Source organism: Puntigrus tetrazona, chromosome 4, assembly GCF_018831695.1.
Source record: "Puntigrus tetrazona isolate hp1 chromosome 4, ASM1883169v1, whole genome shotgun sequence".
NCBI classification, from domain to species: Eukaryota; Metazoa; Chordata; class Actinopteri; order Cypriniformes; family Cyprinidae; genus Puntigrus; species Puntigrus tetrazona.
This window is the reverse complement of record NC_056702.1, coordinates 25,374,992-25,393,152: the sequence shown is the minus strand read 5'-3', so window position 1 is coordinate 25,393,152 and position 18,161 is coordinate 25,374,992. Positions and strand designations below refer to the sequence as shown.

Below are 18,161 nucleotides of genomic sequence, written 5' to 3'. Positions count from 1 at the left end.
CACAGGTTACATATTCAATAAGTCATTCAACAGTCAGTTTAAGATTTTCTTTTGTGAGGTCGTGAATAGAGTTCAAGTAGCTTGGTCTGTGGTTGCCAGTGTTTGTTGATTGTCAGCTTGTCCACCAAGGTCCAACCGTTCCAGGTGTTCAAGGGTACCAGGGGTTTTGGGTTGCATGGAGAAGATGTGTGGTTCTATAGTTACTCTTATATTTGATTCATAGGTTTTATTGATACAACAATATAGGGGTATATGCCAAATCATAAACATAACAAACAAAACACCCTCCAACTACCTGCCTACACTACCCAATTCCTTGATAATTCTTTATATACTAGTGTGAGTTCTTCTTTCTCAGTTACAATTATTTGGTGTTTTGTCATTTGAGAGAGAGGAGAGAGTGTCTCTCCTCTCTCTCAAATGACAAAACACCAAAATAATTCCCAAATCAAAAGGCAACCCCATTCACCATATTCCATCTACTTCTTCCAATTCTACATCAGGGTAACGCTGTTTAGTGACATGAGGCTTTGGTGCTGTTTCTCCCACAGTTATGTTGACCATCTGTCTGGCCGCTGCATGCGCAATCATAGACCTGAGAATAGGAAAGACACAGCATAATAATAGAGAGAACACAACTAGTATGATAGCAGCTATTATTCCCAATTTTGTTATCCAACTTTTCCAGTTATAAAGAAGATTATCAAACCAGTTTCCAAAAGCTAGATCTCTTCCCGTGTTTGCTTTAAGTTCAAGTCTAAGTTCCCTCAGTCTCTCCATTGCCCGGGTGAAGGATCCATTTGGTGCTGTGTTATTAGGAATAAAAGTACAACACTCATCATTGTACCAAACATCACACATACTCCACCTTTGTCTGCCAATAGCCAATTTAATGCCAATCTATTTTGATAAGCCATTTTACTTGTGGGGTCAAGTTGTTCTCCTAGAGCTCTTAGAGCATCATCGGTATGATTGATGAATCGTTGCTGATTATAATAAATGTAATTAATCCATTCAACATTTTTGTTTACTGTTATGTGTAAAATCAATGACTCAAATCCAGCTTTGACCACACTTCTTGCTTTAAATTGGTGGGAGATGCCTCTTGGTTGTCCAATACCATCTATGTATACTTGGGGGTCTGGTTCATATTTTTTGATATTTCTCCGCTGTCTTCGGGTCCGCTCTGTTGGAGGATTCTCTGTATTATCATTTTCCCAATCAACAATTGTTGTTTCTTGTATTAATTTAACTCTGACGCATAGTCCTTTCCATTTAGCGGGTAAGGTGGGTCGCAGTTTCTTTCCTCCACATATCCAATAAAAGTCAGCAATGGCTTGGGTTTGCTGTTCATAAATTGCTCGTACTGGCGGTGTTAGCGTTTGGTTTTCGCAGTTTTCAAGACAACCTTTTACAGACTTATCAAAACATCTTGGTGTTTCTATTACAGTAAAATTGTCTTTTAAAGTTGCGATAGCCATCTCTCTCTCTTGAAATATATATACTGTCGGATCACTGTATTTTTCTTTACATTTTCCCGTAAATCGTCCAACATCAATTAGTCCATTGGGTTGACTATAGCATTCATATTTCAGTGTGTAGTTTATAGAAAAGGATATAGATGTCTCTATATTTGAGTCACTGATTCTCACATCTAACTGTTTGCATATTTTTTCCTTGAAATATTTAACAAATCTTGGGTTTCCCAGAAACCCCAAACATTCTGCTGGGCAAAAAGGTATTATTGTGGGTGAACAATGATTTGCATAATGTTTTGCACAGTGAAAATAATCGAACGGGTTTGGGACTACTTTAAGTTTCTTAAGTGGAGATGGCGAGCATAATAAACAACTCTTTTGACTAGCTTCCTTCACCGTATATTTTGCCCACCTATACCATTAGTTTTCATTTGCCTTTTCTAGAAAGCTGTCAGTTGGGAGTTCCTCATCCCTTGTTTCATGGCTTATTGCAGCTATGGTAAGAGTTGTGTTAGTAGATCTTTTCACAACTGATGAAGTTGTGAAACTGATGAACTGATTCACAACTGATGAACTGATTCCTTTCACAACTGATGAAGAGTTAGTGATGGTTTGGTTTTTTAGAAGTAACTGAGTGGTTATCAAAGCTTGTTCGTTTGTTTCCCCTATTTCAAGGTCTATCTGAGATTGGTTGAGGTCTGATTGGTTTCTATTTGTAACACTATTATTGTGTGGGTTGCTCTGTGCTTGAGGTAGAGAGTTCTGGAGGTAAATCAGGACCAGAGTTATCAATATGAGCTCCCTCATTCTCATTGTCTATGTTAGTCTGTTGTTCTTTGGACACTTTGGTGCAATGGTTCAAGTGATACCAAGTTGTGCTTCCTTCTACCTGTACTGCTGTAGATGTGGCTTTTGTTACTTTATATGGTCCTTCTCGCCGTGGTTCATGCCACCTCCGTCGGAACACTCTGAGGTACACGTGGTCACCTGGTATTACTGGAAGGGGTGTCTCCTCTTCCGGTCTGGGTACTTTGCTCTGCTCCTGTAAGTAGATGGCTTTATGTATCGCAGTTAATTGTCTCATGTATGACCGTAATTCCAATTGCAGCTGTTCTAATGAAGGGCCTTCATATGGGCCTCTTAGAAAGGTTACAGGCATTGGTCTGCCAGTCAACATTTCATGAGGTGTCAAATTGGTGATCCTATTTGTTTGCATTCTATAACTCATTAGTGCAAGTGGCAATGCATCTACCCAATTGAGCTTTGTGTCTGCACATATTTTGTTGACTTTTGCTTTGATGGTTCCATCAACCCTTTCTACCATTCCTTGTGATTGAGGGTGATAAACACATCCTAATGTCTGTTTTATTCTGAGTTGTTGTAACACCATTTTGACAGTTCGCTGCACAAACGCCGAACCATTGTCTGAACTGATTTGTGACGGAATTCCAAATCGTGGAATCACTTCTCTGGTCAAGAATTTAATCACTGTCTGAGCGCTTTGATCTGGCGATGGCACTGCTTCTACCCAACGGCTAAACCGATCAATTATTACTAGCATGTACCTTTTTCCTCTGACTGACTTAATCATGTCCACATAATCCAGTACTAGATGTTTAAACGGACCTTCAGGTGTTGGTATGTAAGACAAAAGTGTTGTAGTTCTTTTTCTTACATTGTTTTGTGCACAGATCTCATATTCAGCTAAAAAATTATCAACCATGGCTTGTAAATAAGGCGACCAGTACCCTTGCCTTTTGATTGCTCTTATAACTTCTCCTCGTGCACAATGATCAAATCCATGTGCATCAGGAATCATTATATTAAGTAAAGCAGTTGGAGCAATTATGTACCCCTCATGGGATCTCCAAATTCCATTTGATCATCTGGTCTCAAACGTGTGAATGCTAATGATTCAGCTACACATTTGTGTGGTTCTCCCTCATCATCCAAGGGAATGTAATCAGCCGGATTGTTTGTCAAGCAGCGCTTAAGAGTTATGTCCGGGTATTTTAGCAATACAGAATACTGCAAGCATCTTGCTTGGGTCAAAACAAATTTTCCTCTTTCAATTAGTTCCACTATTTCATGATGTGTGTAAACAACAACTGGATATCCCATTGTTATTGTTGATGCTTTTTCATACATTGCATACACTGCAGCTAACCCTTGCTGATAGCATGGAGGGTAGCCCTGTGCTACATTGTCTAATTTTGTACTATAATATGCTATTGGTTGTTTTTTCCGACCACTACAGGTGTCTTGCATTAACACTGCTGATGCATACCCATCTTTTCGGTTGGCTACATAAAGATGAAACACATTGTCATAATTAGGGTGAGTAAGTACTGGTGCTGTTTGTAATTCTCTTTTGATGGATTCAAAGGCTATTGACGCATCCATGTTCCATATCAGATGTTGTTTTAAGTTCTGTTGTCCTATTTCTTTAGTTAACATTCTTAATGAGGCAGTTTTGATAGCATAATCTTCTATCCATTCTGCACTGAATCCAGTCATTCCTAAAAAGGTCAGCATTTGGCCTACTGTGTGAGGTTTTGGGGCAACAGGACAGAGCGGAGGAGGAGAGGACGAAGAGGACGAAGAGGAGCTGAGAGATAGTCTCTGGCCAGAGCCAGGCAATAGCTGCCTGACAAAATCCACCCGCGTGAATTCGAGGGGGGTCGGTGATTCTTCGTCTGGAAAAATCAACTTCTCCGGGCTGTCTGAGGAGAGCCGTTGGAAGGACAACTCAACGCAGTGATCAGGTGATATACCGTGTGTATTTTTTTTTTTTTTTTTTTTTTTATGAACGTTCAAGTGTGTGTGTGTGACTGCAGTATAATAGGTACCGGCTCGAGTTCGTAACCAGTGATTTACCTGTTGTATCGACTCTGGAAACTCAGTGATTAAGTACTAGCTCGAGTGTGCAACCCGTGATTTACCTGTTTAGGTAGAGGGTCTGTACTGACTCTGGAAGCTCAGTAAATTAAGTACTAGCTCGAGTGTGCAGCCTGTGATCTACCGGTTTAGGTAGAGGGTCTGTACTGACTCTGGAAGCTCAGTAATTTGGACAGAAGGATCTGTCGACCAATTGTCTGGGACATTGGGTTAAGTGAGAGCCAGGGGCTCTGGTGTCGACAAAGTTGTTTTAAGCGCGCAGGGTATGAGTGCTATGAATGTGTTGTATGAATGTCATTGTGAATCATTAGGATTTACAGTGAATAAGTTTGTTGTGGTTTAGGAATAACACGACTGATATTTCTCCCCACTAGAAAGGGAGTTGTGTTATTCAAACATAAAAAATTATATTGGGTTTGAGTCAAGCACATGTGTCAACAGGAGGGATGGTGCATAGGGTAGAACAGTAAAAAAAAAGTGATCTGCTGTAAACATAATTCACAGGGCATCTGCAGACCTAAGAGAGGTCAATTTCCTAAGCCAGACTACCCTTTTCAGTTTATCCACATGGATTTTATTGAACTGACACCTTGCCAACAGTACAAATACTGTATGGTAGACCGTTCAGTTTGCCGCTGTGTGATGATGTGTGTGAGAAACCACAAGAGCAGCATACACTAGCAGAATGGATGAACAAAATGTTGAAATTTAAAGATGTTGTGAGAGCAAATGATCTGCCAGATATACCTCTGTCCCCACAGGCCTCAAGCGTGAAACCAGGCGACAGCATCCTGATCAAAGTTATCAAGAGAAAGAACTGGTCGTTGCCAAGGTGGGAAGGACCATTCACCGTTATCCTGACCACACCCACTGCAGTTAAGATCACTGAGAGATATACGTGGATCCATCAAAGCCATTGCAAACTGCTAACACCTTGGGAGGGTGCTGAGTAGGGGTGGAAGTCGGCCGGTTTCAAAACCCTTGGCTGCTGAAGAAATCAACTAATCCCTTACTCCCAGCTATAGCGCCCCAAATGGGAGCACGTGAGGGCTGGAGAGTTGCTCTAAACTTGAGTGCAGCAGTGATGGTCACACTGGTGGCCATATGAGAGACGATTAAAGGGGAACGGAAACTAATTGAATTTCGACTGGTTCACAGAACGACAGGAACTAAAGACTCATTTTGATTTGAACATGTTTATGCATGATCTGTGTTTTACCATGTTTAAGGGCAATGATTACTAAAATGATTAGCCAGACATTTTTCAGTTTTACCATGCTTCTCCACCAAGAGAGAAATGGAGAGCTTTAGTATCATGTTTGAAGTCTCAGTTAAAACCACAGCTGTGACATGGCTGAGTGCTGATGTTGTGATACAAAAGGTACACTGACAAGCTACAGTAGCCGTGCCAAGAACAAGAGGCATTGTTTTATTTCATTTTTCCTTTTCGTTTATTTTCACATTTTTCTCCTAGTTTCTATTTTTAAATTTTATATTGTATACATTAAGATGCAAGCCTTACAGGTGATCGCCCATGTAACATCTTGGGGGTCGGTTGGGAATTTTTCCTCAGATACTGAGGTTTTCGCCCCAACCTTGCTGTTTAAAGTAAGCATCGATTATTTATTCAAGTAATCAGTAGCTCAACATGCATATGCCTTGTTATGTCATTTTAAATAGGTGCTAAATGTCAAACAGGAGGGAGATGTTAGAGTTGTGTATTGACATTATGCAACTTTGACCCTTCAGTTTCAGCTTCCATCTGGTATAACACGTCTTGTTCTAGGTCCCCGGCCTGCAGCCCCACATGTCAGTTAGGGCTCCCCTAGTCGTGGCAGGGCATTTTAAGCCCGTGCATAGGTGGTCCGATTTGGGGTACCACTACCCCCTTCTGCGACGTAACCATGGCAGAGCGTGGAGCCGCTCATTCCAGCTTTCTCCCCGCTGTCTCGTGGCGGCATCGCTTCTCGGCCTTTTGGCTAAGATCAAGTGTAGTATCTGTTCTTATCAGTTTAATATCTGATACGTCCCCTACCCGGGACTGCATATTAAATTGATTTTTGGACCACGGAGCTGGAGCCGGGGCTTGCTCCGTCCACTCCAAACATCGGCCTGGTATTGCAGTGTTTCCAGGAACGGTGTGCTTCTCCTTTCGTTGTTACCAATGGCAGAGCAAGTGTGTGCTGTTACCGTTTGTTGAAATCTCCCCTCTGACGAGCTCTTGGAGTCGTCCCGAAGCGGTCGTTGTGTTCAGTCGGGGGTGTGCTTGATTAAAGGGCGTTGCCTGTGAAACGTTCAGCGCCCGAGGGCTTCTGGGAGTCGTCCCGTGGGGCGGGTGGGGTCACCCTTGAAGAGGATGTCAGAGAGGGGAATGGAACCTCGGAATGGCCGCCTGGGCCTTCATACTTACCTGGCAGGGGAGACACCATGATCAAGAAGGTGGTTCACCCAGGGCGAGGCTCGACCATTGCACTCCGGTTGTGCTGACCCCTGCGAATTCCCCAAATGTGGGAATCTCGACTGCATAATTTATGGTAGTGGGGGACTGCGTTCACGCTCCCCTGAAAAAATTGTCGTCAGACGAACAAAGCAGATGATCTTTCTCTCTTTTTTTTTTTTTGTAGCTTTCTCTCCTTGTTTTTCTTTTGTAGTGTTTGCTGTTTGCTGTCTGTCTTTCTGACTTGTTTAAGGTTTAGATCAGATTTCTCACAGCCCTCTGTTTTCGAGTCGATCGGTCTGACTGTTGCTCGGCGTTTGTTTGCCTGAGTCCCTCACGGGTGTGTTTGATTAGAGTTGTAGCTGAGCTTTGCTGGACAGTCGATCGCCGGGAGCAGGAGCGGACACCCCGGTGGGCCATTTAGTGCAAATTTCTGACAGACCTCACTTTTCAAGTCGATCGGGCTGTTGCCTAGCTCTAGCTGTTTTTCACGCTTCGTTTTGGCTGTCCTTTATTCATTCGTTTTTCTTTTATCTCGCCTTAAAGGCTGTAAAGAAATTGGACACGGTTTTGAACGATGTACCAATGGCAGGCGGTGCGATCTTTGTGGAGATTTAAAACACCTCTTTCAGAGTGTGCCCCAAAAGTTTTGCCGACAAGCTCAAAATGGCCGCCCCGCAGGGCCACCAAACAAATAAACAAAGGGAGGAGGAGGAGGAGGCGGTCCCTGGGGTTTTGGAGCACATTTCAAACTCCCAGCTGGCCTCAGGGATTGGTCAGCTAGGAGGAAGTGGGGCGTCCACAGGGCTGGAGTCAACCATTGGCGCTGTACAGGGGAGAAACCCGCCTCTGAAAAAGGGAAGAAAAAAAATGGAAAGGAGGGGAGGAGGAGGAGGAGGAGGAGGAGGAGAGACGGTTTCCTCCTTGGAGGCGGTCTCGGACGGGCTGGAGAAATCCAGTGGGAGGGAAACAGAGTGGTCAAGATATAAGATTATTTTCAATATATTTTTGCAGTCTTTTATGGTCCTCGGTTTTAAAATGCTTTCTACCTTCCTAACCATACTGCTCATGGCTCTCACAATCTCTACCCTCAATGTGAGAAGTGTGAAGAGCAAAATAAGAGCACAGGGGTGTGTTAGCCTTTTTAAAATCTTTGAAGTCAGATCAAATGATGGTGTCGCCATTTTTAACAAACAACCCCGATATCTTGGAAAGGGGCGGGGCTATTTTAGCTAACCTGGCCTTTGTAGGTAAGGACTTTATTGTTTTGAATGCGAACGGTTTTACAGAAAAAGAAAGAAAAAAGATAGATATAAACCTTTCTAAAACCTGCAGCCCCACATGTCAGTTAGGGCTCCCCTAGTCGTGGCAGGGCATTTTAAGCCCGTGCATAGGTGGTCCGATTTGGGGTACCACTACCCCCTTCTGCGACGTAACCATGGCAGAGCGTGGAGCCGCTCATTCCAGCTTTCTCCCCGCTGTCTCGTGGCGGCATCGCTTCTCGGCCTTTTGGCTAAGATCAAGTGTAGTATCTGTTCTTATCAGTTTAATATCTGATACGTCCCCTACCCGGGGACTGCATATTAAATTGATTTTTGGACCACGGAGCTGGAGCCGGGGCTTGCTCCGTCCACTCCCAAACATCGGCCTGGTATTGCAGTGTTTCCAGGAACGGTGTGCTTCTCCTTTCGTTGTTACCAATGGCAGAGCAAGTGTGTGCTGTTACCGTTTGTTGAAATCTCCTCTGACGAGCTCTTGGAGAGTCGCCCGGCGGTCGTTGTGTTCAGTCGGGGTGTGCTTGATTAAAGGGCGTTGCCTGTGAAGCGTTCAGCGCCCGAGGGCTTCTGGGAGTCGTCCGTGGGGCGGGGGGGGTCACCCTGAAGAGGATGTCAGAGAGGGAATGGAACCTCGGAATGGCCGCCTGGGCCTTCATCATACTACCTGGCAGGGAGACACCATGATCAAGAAGGTGGTTCACCCAGGGCGAGGCTCGACCATTGCACTCGGTTGTGCTGACCCCTGCGAATTCCCAAATGTGGGAATCTCGACTGCATAATTTATGGTAGTGGGGACTGCGTTCGCGCTCTCCCCTGAAAAAATGGTCGAACAAAGCAGATGATCTTTTCTCCTTGCAGATGATCTTTTGTTTTCTTTTTTCTCCTTGTTTTTCTTTTACTGTCCTTTCTCTCCTTGTATCTGTGCTGTCTGTCTTTCTGACTTGTTTAAGGTTTAGATCAGATTTCTCACAGCCCCTCTGTTTTTTAGTCGATCGGTCTGACTGTTGCTGCTCGGCGTTTGTTTGCCTGAGTCCTCCTGGCGTGTTTTGATTAGAGTTGTAGCTGAGCTTTGCTGGACAGTCGATCGCCGGGAGCAGGAGCGACACACCCGGTGGGCCATTTAGTGCAAATTTCTGACAGACCTCACTTTTCAAGTCGATCGGGCTGTTGCCTAGCTCTAGCTGTTTGTTTTTCACGCTGGTTTGGCTGTCCTTTATTCATTCGCTTTTCTTTTATCTCGCTTGTTTAAAAGGCTGTAAAGAAATTGGACACAGTTTTGAAGAATGTACCAATGGCAGGCGGTGCGATCTTTGTGGAGATTTAAAACACTCTCTTCAGAGTGTGCCCCAAAAGTTTTGCCGACAAGCTCAAAATGGCTGCCCCACTGAGCACCAAACAAATAAACAAAGGGAGGAGGAGGAGGGCGGTCCCTGGGGTTTTGGAGCACATTTCAAACTCCCAGCTGGCCTCAGGGATTGGTCAGCTAGGAGGAAGTGGGGGGCGTCCACAGGGCTGGAGTCAACCATTGGCGCTGTACAGGGAGAGAAACCCCATATATGAAAAAGGGAAGAAAACAAAATGGAGGAGGAGGAGGAGGAGGAGGAGGAGGAGGAGGAGGAGGGTTTCCTCCTTGGAGGCGGTCTCAAAGGGGGCTGGAGAAATCCAGGGAGGGAGGAACAGAGTGGTCAAGATATAAGATGGCCTCAATATATTTTGCAGTCTTTTATGGTCCTCGGTTTTAAATGCTTTCACCCTTCCTAACCATACTGCTCATGGCTCTCACAGCTATGTGGCTCTGTGAGAAGTGTGAAGAGCAAAATAAGAGCTTAGCCTTTTTGCAAAAAGAAGAGATCAAATGACGAGGAGGAAAAGAGAACAGGAGGGGGAGGAGACTATTTAACCTGGCCTTGGCGGCAAGCTCTTTACGGGCTGGAGAAATCCAGTGGGAAAGGAAAAAGTGGTGCTACAAGATATAAACATGATTTTAAACATATTTTTGCAGTCTTTTATTGTCTGTAGGTTTAAAATGCTTCATACCCTTTTAACCATACTGCTCATGGCTCTCACAATCTCTACCCTCAATGTGAGAAGTGTGAAGAGAAAAAGCTTTCTCACAGGGTGTGTTGGCCTTTTAAAATCTTTTAAGTCAGATCTGTTTTACTTCAAGAATGTCAGTCTGCCCTCCCTATCAAGTTACAGGGAGGGCATTTTCTGGACCCGGGCCTGGCATTTGGTGGGTCCGATTTTAGCAAACCTGGCCTTTGTTGCCATTTTAATAATAACAGAACATTTTGGTGAAGCGCTGCATGTCCAGCTTTCTCCGGTGTCTTTTTAGGCAATCTCCATCTCGGCCTTTTGGTAAGATCAATGTAAACCTTTCTTAAAACCTGCAGCCCCACATGTCTGTTACGATTTATTGGCAGTTTGGTGAATGACTTTGAGACTCTCGACAGACTTCCAGACAGTTTTAGAATAGGGATAGTGTCCTTATTGTACAAAAAAGGAGACAAGACTGACTTAGGAAATTGGAGACCAATTACTCTTTTAAACGTAGATTGCAAACTTTTTAGCAAAATTTTAGCAACACGTATGTCGACACTGTTTTTAGGAGGATTCACCCAGATCAAGCTTGTGCCGTGCCCGGAAGAAAGATAACAGACAGCCTAGTGCTGATTAGAGACGCCATCTGTTATGCGAGAGACAGAAACATCCGGCTAGTAGTCCTAAATTTAGACTTTGAAAAAGCATTTGACAGAGTCTCGCATCAGTACCTCTTTCAGGTACTGCAAAAAATGGGGTTTCCAGAAAGATTTATAGCTTGGGTGGGACTGCTGTACAAGGGCCTAACTAGCAAAATCCTCGTAAATGGGCATTTGTCTAAAGCTGTGAAGATCCACAGTGGTGTCCGTCAGGGATGTCCTTTATCTGCTCTTCTGTATGTGGCTTGTATCGAGCCACTAGCACAGATCTTGAGAAGGGATAAATGGATCAAAGGACTCGACGTTCCTGGGACTGGTGGACTGACGGCGACCTGTGTTTTATACATGGACGACATAACTCTTTTAGCCACGGACTATTTATCAGTACGAAGAGCATTGGACTTGACTGACTGGTACGGTCGGGCCTCGGGCGCCAAGCTCAACAGAAACAAGTCCGAGGCCCAGCTCTTCGGATCGTGGGACAATGTGGACACTGGTGGACTTGATTTGGCTTTTAAAGAGGACGATTTAAAAGTTTTAGGTGTTAAATTTGATAAAGAGGGTGGAGGACGGGGAAACTGGACTGACATGCTAGGGAAAGTTAGAAAAAGACTGGGGTTTTGGAGACTACGACAGCTGACGTTAGAGGGCAAGATTTTAATTTTTAAAGCAGTGATTTTGCCACTGATTTTACTCGTCTGTCTGTTTTTAGTCCCCCTCGGCAATTCCTGGCAGAGCTGGAGAGGGCAGTGTTTTACTTCCTGTGGGGGTCCAAGTGGGAGCGCCTAAAGCGAGAGGTGGTGAAGAAAAGGCCGGGAAATGGAGGAAAAGGTCTCCCAGACCCCCATCTGTTTTTAGGCAGCCGCTTCACCGCCCTGCACATCAACTACGCCGTGACCCCATCAAAGGAAAGCAAGACGGCTGCAATGACGCGTTTTTGGATGGGGTCCTACTTGAGAGCGCTAAAGATTTTACCCATCGATTTAAAAACCCCGGTGGCTTTTAACCTTCCCAAGGAATATTGTTTTATCAAAAAGTTCTTAAAGAAATATTTTTTAGAAACACAAGATGTCACCATTTTAACTAACCACAAGCATCTCGTCTCTCTTGTGCAGGACCGAGAACCGGTGAGTCCAGTTCCAGGCCTTACTTTAAGTGAGGCCAAAGAAGTTTGGAGGAACGCTGCTCACCCTGCTCTCCAGAATAGGCACAAAGATTTGTCATGGATGGTGGCGCACGAGATCCTCCCGGTCAGGGCGGTTATGCACTCCAGAGGCATGGCCAAAAACCCGCACTGCCCTCGGTCCGGGTGCAATTCCCCGGAGACCGTCCGACACCTGCTCTGGGAGTGCAGAGCTGCGCGGGACCTGTGGGCCAAGACCGGCCCCCTGTATTACCCGTGCCTACCAGCGGGTGGGGCCCAGTTAGGGTACCAGCTCGCCATCCATGGGGTGGGCCGGGGCTTGAAGGATCTGACCACAAAAGAATTTACCTCGCTCTGGCTCACCCTCAACGTCATCAAGGATGCCATCTGGGCCACCAGAAACCTGCTGGTGGGGAAGCGCGTTCAAGGTATCCCCATGCATGCATGCGAGCTAAAGGTAACATCAATGCTGCAGGGGTACCGGCGACGATATTCGGGGGGGGGGTCGCACGAAAAGGGTCCCGGCCGCCACCGACCCTGGCTGCCAGATGCACCCTCACCACCATGGTTACGGGAACAGCGGGCCAGCGGGCCGGAGGAGAGGGGATCTCCGCTGAGCCGATAAAGTTACATCCCGCAGCCTTATTCAGGGGAGCAGGGTGAAGCCTGAGTTGATAAGGACTTACCCTCGGTCTTGCACAATAGATGACTTTTTTTTAAGAAAAAAGGAATTTTTTATTATTTATTTATATCTTTCATGGTACTTGTTGGTTATTTTAATTGTATTTTCATATGTATACTTTTTAAAACACAAATGGAGTTTACAAAGAAAAAACAGGCAAACACACTGGTTTCTGTGATTGCTTTTAACAAATATTGTTTTTCAAACCATATGTAATTGTTATTAATTAATTGCTTGTTTTTAAAGTGTGGTCTGGAAAATGTGTATGGAAAAATGCAAATGGTGACAATAAAATTGAAAAAAAAAAAAAATCTGTTCTTATCAGTTTAATATCTGATACGTCCCCTACCCGGGGACTGCATATTAAATTGATTTTTGGACCACGGAGCTGGAGCCGGGGCTTGCTCCGTCCACTCCAAACATCGGCCTGGTATTGCAGTGTTTCCAGGAACGGTGTGCTTCTCCTTTCGTTGTTACCAATGGCAGAGCAAGTGTGTGCTGTTACCGTTTGTTGAAATCTCCCCTCTGACGAGCTCTTGGAGTCGTCCCGAAGCGGTCGTTGTGTTCAGTCGGGGGTGTGCTTGATTAAAGGGCGTTGCCTGTGAAACGTTCAGCGCCCGAGGGCTTCTGGGAGTCGTCCCGTGGGGCGGGTGGGGTCACCCTTGAAGAGGATGTCAGAGAGGGGAATGGAACCTCGGAATGGCCGCCTGGGCCTTCATACTTACCTGGCAGGGGAGACACCATGATCAAGAAGGTGGTTCACCCAGGGCGAGGCTCGACCATTGCACTCCGGTTGTGCTGACCCCTGCGAATTCCCCAAATGTGGGAATCTCGACTGCATAATTTATGGTAGTGGGGGACTGCGTTCGCGCTCTCCCCTGAAAAAATTGGTCGAACAAAGCAGATGATCTTTCTCTCCTTGTTTTTCTTTTGTAGCTTTCTCTCCTTGTTTTTCTTTTGTAGCTTTCTCTCCTTGTTTTTCTTTTGTAGTGTTTGCTGTCTGTCTTTCTGACTTGTTTAAGGTTTAGATCAGATTTCTCACAGCCCTCTGTTTTCGAGTCGATCGGTCTGACTGTTGCTCGGCGTTTGTTTGCCTGAGTCCCTACGGGTGTGTTTGATTAGAGTTGTAGCTGAGCTTTGCTGGACAGTCGATCGCCGGGAGCAGGAGCGGACACCCCGGTGGGCCATTTAGTGCAAATTTCTGACAGACCTCACTTTTCAAGTCGATCGGGCTGTTGCCTAGCTCTAGCTGTTTTTCACGCTCGTTTTGGCTGTCCTTTATTCATTCGTTTTTCTTTTATCTCGCCTTAAAGGCTGTAAAGAAATTGGACACGGTTTTGAACGATGTACCAATGGCAGGCGGTGCGATCTTTGTGGAGATTTAAAACACCTCTTCAGAGTGTGCCCCAAAAGTTTGCCGACAAGCTCAAAATGGCCGCCCCGCAGGGCCACCAAACAAATAAACAAAGGGAGGAGGAGGAGGAGGCGGTCCCTGGGGTTTTGGAGCACATTTCAAACTCCCAGCTGGCCTCAGGGATTGGTCAGCTAGGAGGAAGTGGGGCGTCCACAGGGCTGGAGTCAACCATTGGCGCTGTACAGGGGGAAGAAACCCCGCCTCTGAAAAAGGAAAAAAAAACAAAATGGAGGAGGAGGAGGAGGAGGAGGAGGAGGAGGAGGAGGAGACGGTTTCCTCCTTGGAGGCGGTCTCGGACGGGCTGGAGAAATCCAGTGGGAGGGAACAGAGTGGTCAAGATATAAGATTATTTCAATATATTTTTGCAGTCTTTTATGGTCCTCGGTTTTAAAATGCTTTCTACCTTCCTAACCATACTGCTCATGGCTCTCACAATCTCTACCCTCAATGTGAGAAGTGTGAAGAGCAAAATAAGAGCACAGGGTGTGTTAGCCTTTTTAAAATCTTTGAAGTCAGATCAAATGACGGTGTCGCCATTTTAACAAACAACCCCGATATCTTGGAAAGGGGCGGGGCTATTTTAGCTAACCTGGCCTTTGTAGGTAAGGACTTTATTGTTTTGAATGCGAACGGTTTTTACAGAAAAAAAAAAAAAAAAGATAGATATAAACCTTTCTAAAAACCTGCAGCCCCACATGTCAGTTAGGGCTCCCCTAGTCGTGGCAGGGCATTTTAAGCCCGTGCATAGGTGGTCCGATTTGGGGTACCACTACCCCCTTCTGCGACGTAACCATGGCAGAGCGTGGAGCCGCTCATTCCAGCTTTCTCCCCGCTGTCTCGTGGCGGCATCGCTTCTCGGCCTTTTGGCTAAGATCAAGTGTAGTATCTGTTCTTATCAGTTTAATATCTGATACGTCCCCTACCCGGGGACTGCATATTAAATTGATTTTTGGACCACGGAGCTGGAGCCGGGGCTTGCTCCGTCCACTCCAAACATCGGCCTGGTATTGCAGTGTTTCCAGGAACGGTGTGCTTCTCCTTTCGTTGTTACCAATGGCAGAGCAAGTGTGTGCTGTTACCGTTTGTTGAAATCTCCCCTCTGACGAGCTCTTGGAGTCGTCCCGAAGCGGTCGTTGTGTTCAGTCGGGGGTGTGCTTGATTAAAGGGCGTTGCCTGTGAAACGTTCAGCGCCCGAGGGCTTCTGGGAGTCGTCCCGTGGGGCGGGTGGGGGTCACCCTTGAAGAGGATGTCAGAGAGGGGAATGGAACCTCGGAATGGCCGCCTGGGCCTTCATACTTACCTGGCAGGGGAGACACCATGATCAAGAAGGTGGTTCACCCAGGGCGAGGCTCGACCATTGCACTCCGGTTGTGCTGACCCCTGCGAATTCCCCAAATGTGGGAATCTCGACTGCATAATTTATGGTAGTGGGGGACTGCGTTCGCGCTCTCCCCTGAAAAAATTGGTCGAACAAAGCAGATGATCTTTCTCTCCTTGTTTTTCTTTTGTAGCTTTCTCTCCTTGTTTTTCTTTTGTAGTGTTTGCTGTCTGTCTTTCTGACTTGTTTAAGGTTTAGATCAGATTTCTCACAGCCCTCTGTTTTCGAGTCGATCGGTCTGACTGTTGCTCGGCGTTTGTTTGCCTGAGTCCCTACGGGTGTGTTTGATTAGAGTTGTAGCTGAGCTTTGCTGGACAGTCGATCGCCGGGAGCAGGAGCGACACACCCGTGGGGGCCATTTAGTGCAAATTTCTGACAGACCTCACTTTTCAAGTCGATCGGGCTGTTGCCTAGCTCTAGCTGTTTTTCACGCTCGTTTTGGCTGTCCTTTATTCATTCGTTTTTCTTTTATCTCGCCTTAAAGGGCTGTAAAGAAATTGGACACGGTTTTGAACGATGTACCAATGGCAGGCGGTGCGATCTTTGTGGAGATTTAAAACACCTCTTCAGAGTGTGCCCCAAAAGTTTTGCCGACAAGCTCAAAATGGCCGCCCCGCAGGGCCACCAAACAAATAAACAAAGGGAGGAGGAGGAGGAGGCGGTCCCTGGGGTTTTGGAGCACATTTCAAACTCCCAGCTGGCCTCAGGGATTGGTCAGCTAGGAGGAAGTGGGGCGTCCACAGGGCTGGAGTCAACCATTGGCGCTGTACAGGGGGAGGAAACCCCGCCTCTGAAAAAGGGAAGAAAACAAAATGGAGGAGGAGGAGGAGGAGGAGGAGGAGGAGGAGGAGGAGGAGACGGTTTCTTCCTCCTTGGAGGCGGTCTCGGACGGGCTGGAGAAATCCAGTGGGAGGGAAACAGAGTGGTCAAGATATAAGATTATTTTCAATATATTTTTGCAGTCTTTTATGGTCCTCGGTTTTAAAAATGCTTTCTACCTTCCTAACCATACTGCTCATGGCTCTCACAATCTCTACCCTCAATGTGAGAAGTGTGAAGAGCAAAATAAGAGCACAGGGTGTGTTAGCCTTTTTAAAATCTTTGAAGTCAGATCAAATGACGGTGTCGCCATTTTAACAAACAACCCCGATATCTTGGAAAGGGGCGGGGCTATTTTAGCTAACCTGGCCTTTGTAGGTAAGGACTTTATTGTTTTGAATGCGAACGGTTTTTACAGAAAAAGAAAGAAAAAAAGATAGATATAAACCTTTCTAAAAACCTGCAGCCCCACATGTCAGTTAGGGCTCCCCTAGTCGTGGCAGGGCATTTTAAGCCCGTGCATAGGTGGTCCGATTTGGGGTACCACTACCCCCTTCTGCGACGTAACCATGGCAGAGCGTGGAGCCGCTCATTCCAGCTTTCTCCCCGCTGTCTCGTGGCGGCATCGCTTCTCGGCCTTTTGGCTAAGATCAAGTGTAGTATCTGTTCTTATCATCAGTTTAATATCTGATACGTCCCCTACCCGGGGACTGCATATTAAATTGATTTTTGGACCACGGAGCTGGAGCCGGGGCTTGCTCCGTCCACTCCAAACATCGGCCTGGTATTGCAGTGTTTCCAGGAACGGTGTGCTTCTCCTTTCGTTGTTACCAATGGCAGAGCAAGTGTGTGCTGTTACCGTTTGTTGAAATCTCCCTCTGACGAGCTCTTGGAGTCGTCCCGGCGGTCGTTGTGTTCAGTCGGGGGTGTGCTTGATTAAAGGGCGTTGCCTGTGAAACGTTCAGCGCCCGAGGGCTTCTGGGAGTCGTCCCGTGGGGCGGGTGGGGTCACCCTTGAAGAGGATGTCAGAGAGGGGAATGGAACCTCGGAATGGCCGCCTGGGCCTTCATACTTACCTGGCAGGGGAGACACCATGATCAAGAAGGTGGTTCACCCAGGGCGAGGCTCGACCATTGCACTCCGGTTGTGCTGACCCCTGCGAATTCCCCAAATGTGGGAATCTCGACTTGCATAATTTATGGTAGTGGGGACTGCGTCAAGCTCTCTCCCTGAAAAAATTGGTCGAACAAAGCAGATGATCTTTCTCTCCTTGTTTTTCTTTTGTAGCTTTCTCTCCTTGTTTTTCTTTTGTAGTGTTTGCTGTCTGTCTTTCTGACTTGTTTAAGGTTTAGATCAGATTTCTCACAGCCCTCTGTTTTCGAGTCGATCGGTCTGACTGTTGCTCGGCGTTTGTTTGCCTGAGTCCCTACGGGTGTGTTTGATTAGAGTTGTAGCTGAGCTTTGCTGGACAGTCGATCGCCGGGAGCAGGAGCGGACACCCCGGTGGGCCATTTAGTGCAAATTTCTGACAGACCTCACTTTTCAAGTCGATCGGGCTGTTGCCTAGCTCTAGCTGTTTTTCACGCTCGTTTTGGCTGTCCTTTATTCATTCGTTTTTCTTTTATCTCGCCTTAAAGGCTGTAAAGAAATTGGACACGGTTTTGAACGATGTACCAATGGCAGGCGGTGCGATCTTTGTGGAGATTTAAAACACCTCTTCAGAGTGTGCCCCAAAAGTTTTGCCGACAAGCTCAAAATGGCCGCCCCGCAGGGCCACCAAACAAATAAACAAAGGGAGGAGGAGGAGGAGGAGGAGGGTCCCTGGGGTTTTGGAGCACATTTCAAACTCCCAGCTGGCCTCAGGGATTGGTCAGCTAGGAGGAAGTGGGGCGTCCACAGGGCTGGAGTCAACCATTGGCGCTGTACAGGGGGAGG

General features: G+C 46.3%; 9 non-coding genes and 1 pseudogene across 9 annotated transcripts; all 10 read left to right on the top strand.

Moving 5' to 3' along the window:
* The first annotated feature begins 6,335 nt into the window (after positions 1–6,335).
* On the top strand, positions 6,336–6,525 carry LOC122343881. The gene has a single exon (XR_006250868.1). It is a non-coding gene; the product is annotated as a U2 spliceosomal RNA (small nuclear RNA).
* Positions 6,526–6,778: 253 nt separating this feature from the next.
* LOC122343859 lies at positions 6,779–6,940 on the top strand. Its single transcript, XR_006250847.1, has one exon. It is a non-coding gene; the product is annotated as a U1 spliceosomal RNA (small nuclear RNA).
* Positions 6,941–8,306: 1,366 nt separating this feature from the next.
* On the top strand, positions 8,307–8,498 carry LOC122343878. Its single transcript, XR_006250865.1, has one exon. It is a non-coding gene; the product is annotated as a U2 spliceosomal RNA (small nuclear RNA).
* Positions 8,499–8,747: 249 nt separating this feature from the next.
* Positions 8,748–8,905, top strand: LOC122343871. Its single transcript, XR_006250858.1, has one exon. It is a non-coding gene; the product is annotated as a U1 spliceosomal RNA (small nuclear RNA).
* Positions 8,906–12,844: 3,939 nt separating this feature from the next.
* On the top strand, positions 12,845–13,079 carry LOC122343890 (annotated as a pseudogene).
* Positions 13,080–13,332: 253 nt separating this feature from the next.
* On the top strand, positions 13,333–13,496 carry LOC122343856. The gene has a single exon (XR_006250844.1). It is a non-coding gene; the product is annotated as a U1 spliceosomal RNA (small nuclear RNA).
* A 1,380-nt stretch (positions 13,497–14,876) lies between these two features.
* LOC122343877 lies at positions 14,877–15,067 on the top strand. Its single transcript, XR_006250864.1, has one exon. It is a non-coding gene; the product is annotated as a U2 spliceosomal RNA (small nuclear RNA).
* A 254-nt stretch (positions 15,068–15,321) lies between these two features.
* LOC122343855 lies at positions 15,322–15,485 on the top strand. The gene has a single exon (XR_006250843.1). It is a non-coding gene; the product is annotated as a U1 spliceosomal RNA (small nuclear RNA).
* Positions 15,486–16,850: 1,365 nt separating this feature from the next.
* Positions 16,851–17,044, top strand: LOC122343886. Its single transcript, XR_006250873.1, has one exon. It is a non-coding gene; the product is annotated as a U2 spliceosomal RNA (small nuclear RNA).
* Positions 17,045–17,294: 250 nt separating this feature from the next.
* LOC122343869 lies at positions 17,295–17,458 on the top strand. The gene has a single exon (XR_006250857.1). It is a non-coding gene; the product is annotated as a U1 spliceosomal RNA (small nuclear RNA).
* The last annotated feature ends 703 nt before the right edge of the window (positions 17,459–18,161 follow it).